General features: G+C 31.4%; 1 long non-coding RNA gene across 1 annotated transcript; it reads right to left on the bottom strand.

Moving 5' to 3' along the window:
* Positions 1–372: 372 nt before the first annotated feature.
* LOC106709914 lies at positions 373–1,962 on the bottom strand. Its single transcript, XR_006756141.1, has 4 exons — positions 1,923–1,962; positions 1,463–1,581; positions 1,025–1,113; positions 373–496 (listed from the first exon to the last, which is right to left on the bottom strand). It is a non-coding gene; the product is annotated as an uncharacterized LOC106709914 (long non-coding RNA).
* Between the last annotated feature and the right edge of the window lie 6,028 nt (positions 1,963–7,990).

Here is a 7,990-nt window from a genome sequence, read left to right as displayed (position 1 = left end):
TCTGTAATCGTTGCTTGTCTATGGGCAGCGGTCGCTTCGCTATTTCAGTGAATTCAAGTCACTTGCACTTTTGCAACAAATTGTGTGTTAAAAACTAAACTAGCATATTTTATGTGAGCTGTTCTTACCCTTATATTTTGAGTAAGAGATGACTTCAATGGTTAAATATATTCGTAAGTAGAATAAAGTTAGGATTGAATGAATAAAAAACATTTTTTTTTATTTCAAAACGTAATGTAATAAGTTATTAAAACTTAACTTATTCATGTCTAAAATATGAAGTACTAATAAAATATGTTTAAAAAAAACAACATCTGTACTATAACTGACTGGTAACAAAAACATAAAACTTATTTGGCAAGTGTACTCGTCACTACGTAATGGATTTTAATTTATTATCGCTATATAAGACTCTAAACTAAGTAATGGAAAAACTTATGGTTTTGTATAACATATCTACTTTCTATTTTAACTTTATGTCCTTTTGGATTTAAATCTGAAACAAATTAAAAATAAAAATCTTTATTATTGCACACTAAGTTTACAATATTCAATGTTGCCTTGACTCCTTAACTAGTAAAAACTGTATTTAAAGAGCAAAGGACTTTCCTTATGTGAAATTACATCCTTCTTTGTGAAAACAATAGATGTAATTAAGTATAGAATAAACAATAAAAAAACAAAGTAATCAATATATTAATATGTAAGAATATTTTACCTTAAGTTAATATCGTGAATAGATGAACATGAAGTTTAACAATTAAAATAAATATGGAGAAGTGAATAAATTTAATTTTAATCAGAATAAAATGTTTTGTGAATTACTGTAATCTTAATCTTAACTTTACTAAAATAGTTATAAGTATTGTTTTACTAACAATGTATGGACTTATAATGGTCTGAATTAAATGATTTTTATTTATTTGTTTATTACAATTGAATCGACTAATGGGTGACCAATTGTAAAATGTAATCAACTTGCAGTAAGTAATTTTAAATCTAACCAACCTGTGTTATAACGTACCTTATTAAAATAAACTTGGGGATTGGATGTTGCTGAATTTGATACAGGTCTATTGTTCAGTGTACTATCGTTCTTTGCTGTCTGGTACACTGTAAAGTGAAAACAATAATTATATAAATACATTCACAACAAAATAATACTGATATTAGCAACGACGGTTTTCTATTCGTAAAATCATAAATCAAAAATGTCGACGTTTTTATGACTAAGTCGTTATTCTAATTTGCTTAAAATTATTTATTATTTTAAACAAATCACAGAGTAACTATATTAAGCATTCTCCATTCTTTAAGGAGAAGAGGTAAAAATGCAAAAGGAATTATTGTTCCTACTTCCATTCTTTGTAAGAAAATAGTGGCAAGAAAAGGAGGACTAGAATTTGGGCCAAAATTGAGGTGGATCTTTTTATAAGTTGAGCTTACGTGACTATGAGATTACCTCAACAACAGTGGTCATAGCAGGGCGCTGTGACTGCGTGCGGCTCGCGGGGAGCGGGGGCAGTGGCGCTGCGGGCTCCGGCGGTGCTACCACTGGGCTCTGCCGCCGGGCACTCGGGACTGGCACGAGAAAATTCAGAATATAATAAGTACATACATAATACGGAAGTAATTTTCGATAGGCCGATTAAAACTGTAAAAAATTACGCTTTTGTAAATAGGGCAAAAAGAAAAATTATTGCTTTTACTCTAGTAGCTTTATTGTAAAGGGAATGCGTGGAACTTCCTCAGATGAAAAAACACCTAAAAAGTAATAAGAACAAATTAAGGTAGATCGAGATTATGAATTTAATTTATAAAATGCTGCTAAAGTTTTCTTTTCTTTTAAGATTTTTAGCCATAATGAGTTGTTGCACGTTTCATCAAGTTCCATATTTCATTGAGTAAAAAAAAATACTCACAGCCCGGCGGCAGAGCCTCGTAGGCTCAGAAACTGAGTCACTGTAAAGAGAAAAATAGCCTTGAAATGTTTTTACCTTCCTTCAATTTTGTAAAAGTTAGTTTATCGATAAACAAATTAATATTTTATAAAATAACATTGAAAAAGAAAATAACCAAAACGGGAGAGAAATAATTTAAGTAAGTTTTTACTTCTACCTACATTTTCAAGATACGACGATGTTTGAACTACCTTCATAATATAAACATATATCAGTTGTTAATTAATTAAATATATATTTATGAAACGTAAATAAAGGTAGATTAATCGAACCTAATAATGATTAAAAGTGCCACTGGTTGTATATATTTGAAAGGCCAATTATTAAACAGTTATGAAGAGGAAAAATTAAAAGTAAATCACAATTAAGAACGAATAAACTATTTGGAATAATCATTTGAATTGTTTATTAAATTATTTGTAATCTAGAAAATTAAAAAAAAACGATTAAGAAAATGGTAGTTAAAAAAAGTTAAGTTAAGTACTCACGCGTGCACACTGTCTGCCGAAAGCGTGTGGCGCGTGCGCATCTACGAATTTATACCGAGATGACGATTGAAATGAAGATGTACGTAACGTTGTCGTTAGTTAACAGAATATTTTTGCAGTAAGTACATGCGATATATTGCCCTCAATTTTGTAGCAATATTAACTAATATTTTCTCCATACAATTTCTTTCAGTTTTAAAATTTTTCTAGGTTTGGTAATTTTTAATCATGTTTTACATATTTTTGCTTATCTGAGAGTTACTACACTTAGGTTCAGTGATACCGTAGGGCTAGGAAAATATGTTAATAACGATAGGAACTCGACATAAAGACAACAGCTCCACGATAGAAGTATTGACCATGTCAGAAAACAAAGAAGAGACTAGTCTATATCATACATACACCGGATTAATTAAATTGTTTAAATTTACGTGAGATATTATTATAAACTAGAAGTGTTAGTCGTTCTTAATTAGATTATTTTGATACTATTTAATTTTAAAAATCTATTAATTTAACTAAAATAACATCCAAATGTAAGAGTTCAAATCAAATTTGTTCCATATGTTTCAAGACGTTTTTTTGGATAAATACTGTAGTCAATTAAGTATTACTACATTGTTTAAGTTAATTTTTGTCAGTCCCTAATTAATAAACAAAATAATATTCCAACGTAAAGATTTAAAAAGTAAGGAATAATATAATGCAAACAGTGGTAATATTCTACTTTTAATAATATTTTGAAATAAATAATATTTTTATAGCAAAAGAAAATTTTCAGTTAAGTTCTTTTTCGTATTAATATTAGAGGTATATCAGGTAAGTGCGTAGAAGTTTCTAGAATTTACATTTATACCTTACTTTTATAACATCAAACGCAATTTTTGTCAGTGTACCTCCGTTTGAATATAATGTTAGTTTCTCACGTAGTACCTACTTAAAAAATCTTTTTTCTATATTGTTGTTTCTCCTGACATGTTAATATTAATTTAGAAAGTATAAAATCCTTTACCGTTATATTTGTTTATCCCATGAGCTTTTTAAAACATAATTAGAACAGAAAAAGTATGTTGTCATATTAAATTAATTAAAGTTTTAATTGCCTGCCACAACTCAACAAAACTAAACCCCTATCTAACTATAACCTAAGCTTATCTGCAGACAAAGCAGTAGTTATTTTACAACCACGCAAATAAACGAATAGTGGGATGTAAAAAAGAAGTAGAATTGCTATTAACTCCCCTTCTTGTGGAGACGGTTAGTGGTAATAAAGATACACCCAACGCATAAAAACTTGAGAGTCCTCCATACCAACCTACATATAGACACTAGCCCATTGTAGTGTATAGCTTAGTTCGCCATCTTGCGACGGCATGGCTACCTCGGATAAATTCAATAATCCTGGCATCCTTCCCACTGCAATGTCCACCCACCACCCGCTGGGAAAATATTATATAACCAACGGAAATTTCCAAATAGGCGGAGCTACTGGGCGTGTTTTAACCACGCCTTTTGGAGTGGGAGGGAGGGGTTTAGCGAGTTCGATTTATGTGGGGGCATAAATCGTTTCTGAGAACGTTCTCCGGTCAGTAAATCGCTGTGATGTCCACTTCAATTAAGTGCCATATCTCGAATCGCAAACGTAACATGTCTGCTTTACTATATTTTATATTAAAGTATAAACTGGAAGTACAGAAGTGGTTTTAACTTTATAAAATGTATAACATTGAATTTATTTTGTAACACTAAAGTTTTTATATGAAAAAAAAATTAAAAATATAACAATGAATCAGTTGAAATCGACTGACATCGCATTTATTTGATGGAACTGATTTACTTCTTAAGAGTTTGTAGTACTTATAATTCGAAACATTTTTTTAAGACATGGTAACATGAATCCTTCGACATGCAACATTTAATTCCAACTCACTTATCTCTAATTTCTACCAAACGTGCGTAGTAACGCAATGTAAAAATAAAAATAACATCTAAACAAGCATCACCTTTTATTTGTTAGTTTTTTCGATGTCTAGGCATCCCCAGTATAACATTAAGTATTACAATCCTAACCTATGGCTTAGAAGCGCTTACGCGTACGACCAAGTTTTGTTTATTTTTAGATGATTTATTTTAAAGAAAAGTGAACGATACAATTTCTGTAACAACTAGGATTATCTTACTTCTTACTAATATTATAAACTAGCTTTTACCCGCGACTCCGTCCACGCGGAACAAAAAATAGAAAACGGGGTAAAAGTTATCCTATGTCCTTTTCCTGGTTCTTAGCTACCTGTCCACCAAATTTCAGTCAAATCGATTCAGCCGTTCTTGAGTTATAAATAGTGTAACTAACACGACTTTCTTTTAAATATATAGATGCGAATGTTTAAATGGATGACTAGATATTTGTTTGATGGTGTCTCCAGAACGGCTGCATGGATATCAATGAAATTTGGCCTAGAGAAGCATAGTCTAGAAGAACACATAGGGTAGTTACTAAGCATTTTTTTTAATTCCGCGCGGACGGCGTCGCTGGCAACAGCTAGCAGTAAACAAAGTAAAATTTCTCACTAAGCTTTGAGGAAACAAATGTTGCAATGCCTACATACCGACCTCACTGAGCATTCTAAATACCCAATGCCCATAACAAGTACTTTGTAATTAAGTTCTGTAAACGCAAGTAAACGTGCACATTTTATAAATAACTCAACTGATTCTTATATGGTAATATCTAATGAGATTGATTTATGACGATATTAATTGAAATAAGCGATATTAAAAAAAAAAAAACGTACCAATTATTTTGATAGATTTCTTGAAAGTTACTAATGATATTGTAAAATTGCAATGGTAGATTTATATATTACTAGGTATCGCCGAGATTCCTTCCAAGAATTAAAAAACTTAATAAGCCTATGCGTTTTTCCAGACTATGTTCTACATCTGTGCCAAATTTCATCAAGATCCGTCGAAACGTTACGGAGATATCTTCAAACAAACATCCATGCATCTGTATGTATTAAACGGATAAAAATAATAGAAGAAAAAACATACGAAGACTGGAATCTGTTAACACAACAATGTAGGCTTTTATTATTTCTTACAAATAGTGCTAACATAATATATATATTAACTGTTAATAATTAACATATCAAAATATATTAAAGTTAATTTGAAAATCTGATACTACCAAGCACTTTATTGCAGTTAAAGAATTTTTAAACAGGTTATAAAAATATCTATATATATAAAAGAAAGTCGTGTTAGTAACACTATTTATAACTCAAGAACGGCTGAATCGATTTGACTGAAAATTGGTGGGCAGGTAGCTTAGAACCAGGAAACGGAAATAGGATAATTTTTACCCCGTTTTCTATTTTTTATTCCGCGCAGACGGAGTCCCGGGTAAAAGCTAGTTAAGATTAAATTTTACATTCAAGACATTAAAAGCTTTTCTATGTATTGTTATTTTTGTAAAGTTAGTTAACACAAATAACAACATAAAATATAGCTGAATGTTAAATGGGTTAACGTGGGTTTTTGAAACCAAAATCACCGTTTAGAACATATTGTTATCTCTATTTTTTTTTCAAAGATATTTTTAAAACAGAGATTTTGGACTCAAAAACCCACGAGTAGTTAACGAGTGAGCGAAGTAGGTACCGCTAACCAGAAACGGGGCCCAAACAAATGCTAATTCTTTTACATCTAACCATTTTTTCGGTGCCATTATCAACAAATGGATGTACACTTTGAGCCAATTAAAAAAGGTCGGCAACGGATCTGGGGTTCCTCTGGCATTACGGATGTCCATGGGCGTCGGATCTAATAATTTTAGGCGATCCGTTACTCGTTTGCCTTTATAAAAAATTGTTACGCTACAATATATTTTCATTTTCATTTTCATTTTTCATTTTTCATTTTCAGAAAAGAAATTGGATATTTTTAAATACTTTCGTAATGTGAAAGTTATTACTAAATTTTGTAAATAATTACGTAACGTACTGTGAAAGTAATGCAGTTTTCTATTAACATATAGTATAAACATATTTGGTTTGACAACTTTAAAGTATATATTTATTTATAGTTACGAATTATCAAATTGTTCCTCTCTAAAATATGCGTTTAATTGTTCATTTTTTTGGTATTGAGTATACTTCATTTGTTCTGGTTCTGTCCCTCGCATCTGGCGTTACATGAACTTTAGGACAAAAAAAACACAATACAAAAAAAGGAAATTCAGGAAACGAGGAAAAAGGACACCCGATCCGTCCCTCCCGAGCGTTGTTCATTGTTTCGTACGGAGGACATATTTTATTTACTAAGTGGCTACTTTGAATAAAAACGCTGTTTCCTGAGGCCCGTACCGTTAAAAAGTACAAAATGCTAAAGTAGCGCAAATGTCGGCTAGATTTATGCCCTTTATCTCTGAGATAGCGTATCTCTTTACAGAATTTACTCGCTACAAATTGTTCTCGGTTCGTTTTTGTTTTGAGTCCGTTTCGCGGCATTGTATTGTAATAAGTGGTGAGTATTCTATAATAATACAAACAATAGCATCTTCATGAATGTCAAATATAAGCAAATAAAATGTTTAACCCTCAACCTTATACAGTTAAAACTATTTTTCAATTCTTTATCAAGCTATAATTTAGTTGATTTTTTGAAGGTCTTTAGAACCGAGTTACGCTTATTGTTTTGATTTAGATGTACTGCTACTATCCTCCTGTGTTTATCGCTCTTTTTCATACAAATACAAATATACTTTATTGTGCACTATCATGGAGTAACAAAAAAAAACATCTGGATTTTCACAAAAAGCGGTCTTATCGCTAAGCATAATCTCTGGCATACAACCTTCATATTTCATATTTGTTTTTAAAAATTATCATTATCCGTGGCTCAATGTTATTTAATCATTTAATAACTAACAATTTCTCTAAACGTACTCCGCTTTTTCGTGGAAATTATTTTTTACAGTACACTGATGCATCGTTTATTTTCAGAATACACGCGACAAACTAACTCTTATCATAATGTGCATAAATATTTTTAATGTACAGTCATGTTCAAGATGATTAATTCATCACCATTTATGTAAGCTCTGCACAGCAACGCCTGTTTGTTCCGGCTGGTAATATTTGGAATTGGCCGGTGAAGGGTCAGGTATGGGATGCAATGCGCGGTGTTATTATGGAGCCACACCGCTACCGACGGCCGCGGAGCGAGATCACGATCTGTTAGCACGTTGTGGTTCAAACGATGAAGCGAAGCTACTTTCATTACATTGAAAGAATAATCATTTCCATAACAAGCTACTAAATATTTACTCTAGAAAGAAATAACGATGTGTTTGAAGCCATTAATATATTTTGGTAACTGTTCAGACAAATGAATTATATAATAGTTCCGTTTAGTTGATCGACTAACTGTTGTAATGATTTTTAAAACCGCATTGAAAAAATATCTAAGAAATGGTACGTAATGCATCACGCACCTTTTAGTTGTTATTTACGGTCCAAAAAGGCGTTTTTGGAAAGA

This window comes from Papilio machaon, chromosome 6 (genome assembly GCF_912999745.1).
Source record: "Papilio machaon chromosome 6, ilPapMach1.1, whole genome shotgun sequence".
Taxonomy (NCBI): domain Eukaryota; kingdom Metazoa; phylum Arthropoda; class Insecta; order Lepidoptera; family Papilionidae; genus Papilio; species Papilio machaon.
The sequence above is the reverse complement of the archived record's forward strand: the minus strand, read 5'-3'. Positions and strand labels throughout refer to the sequence as shown.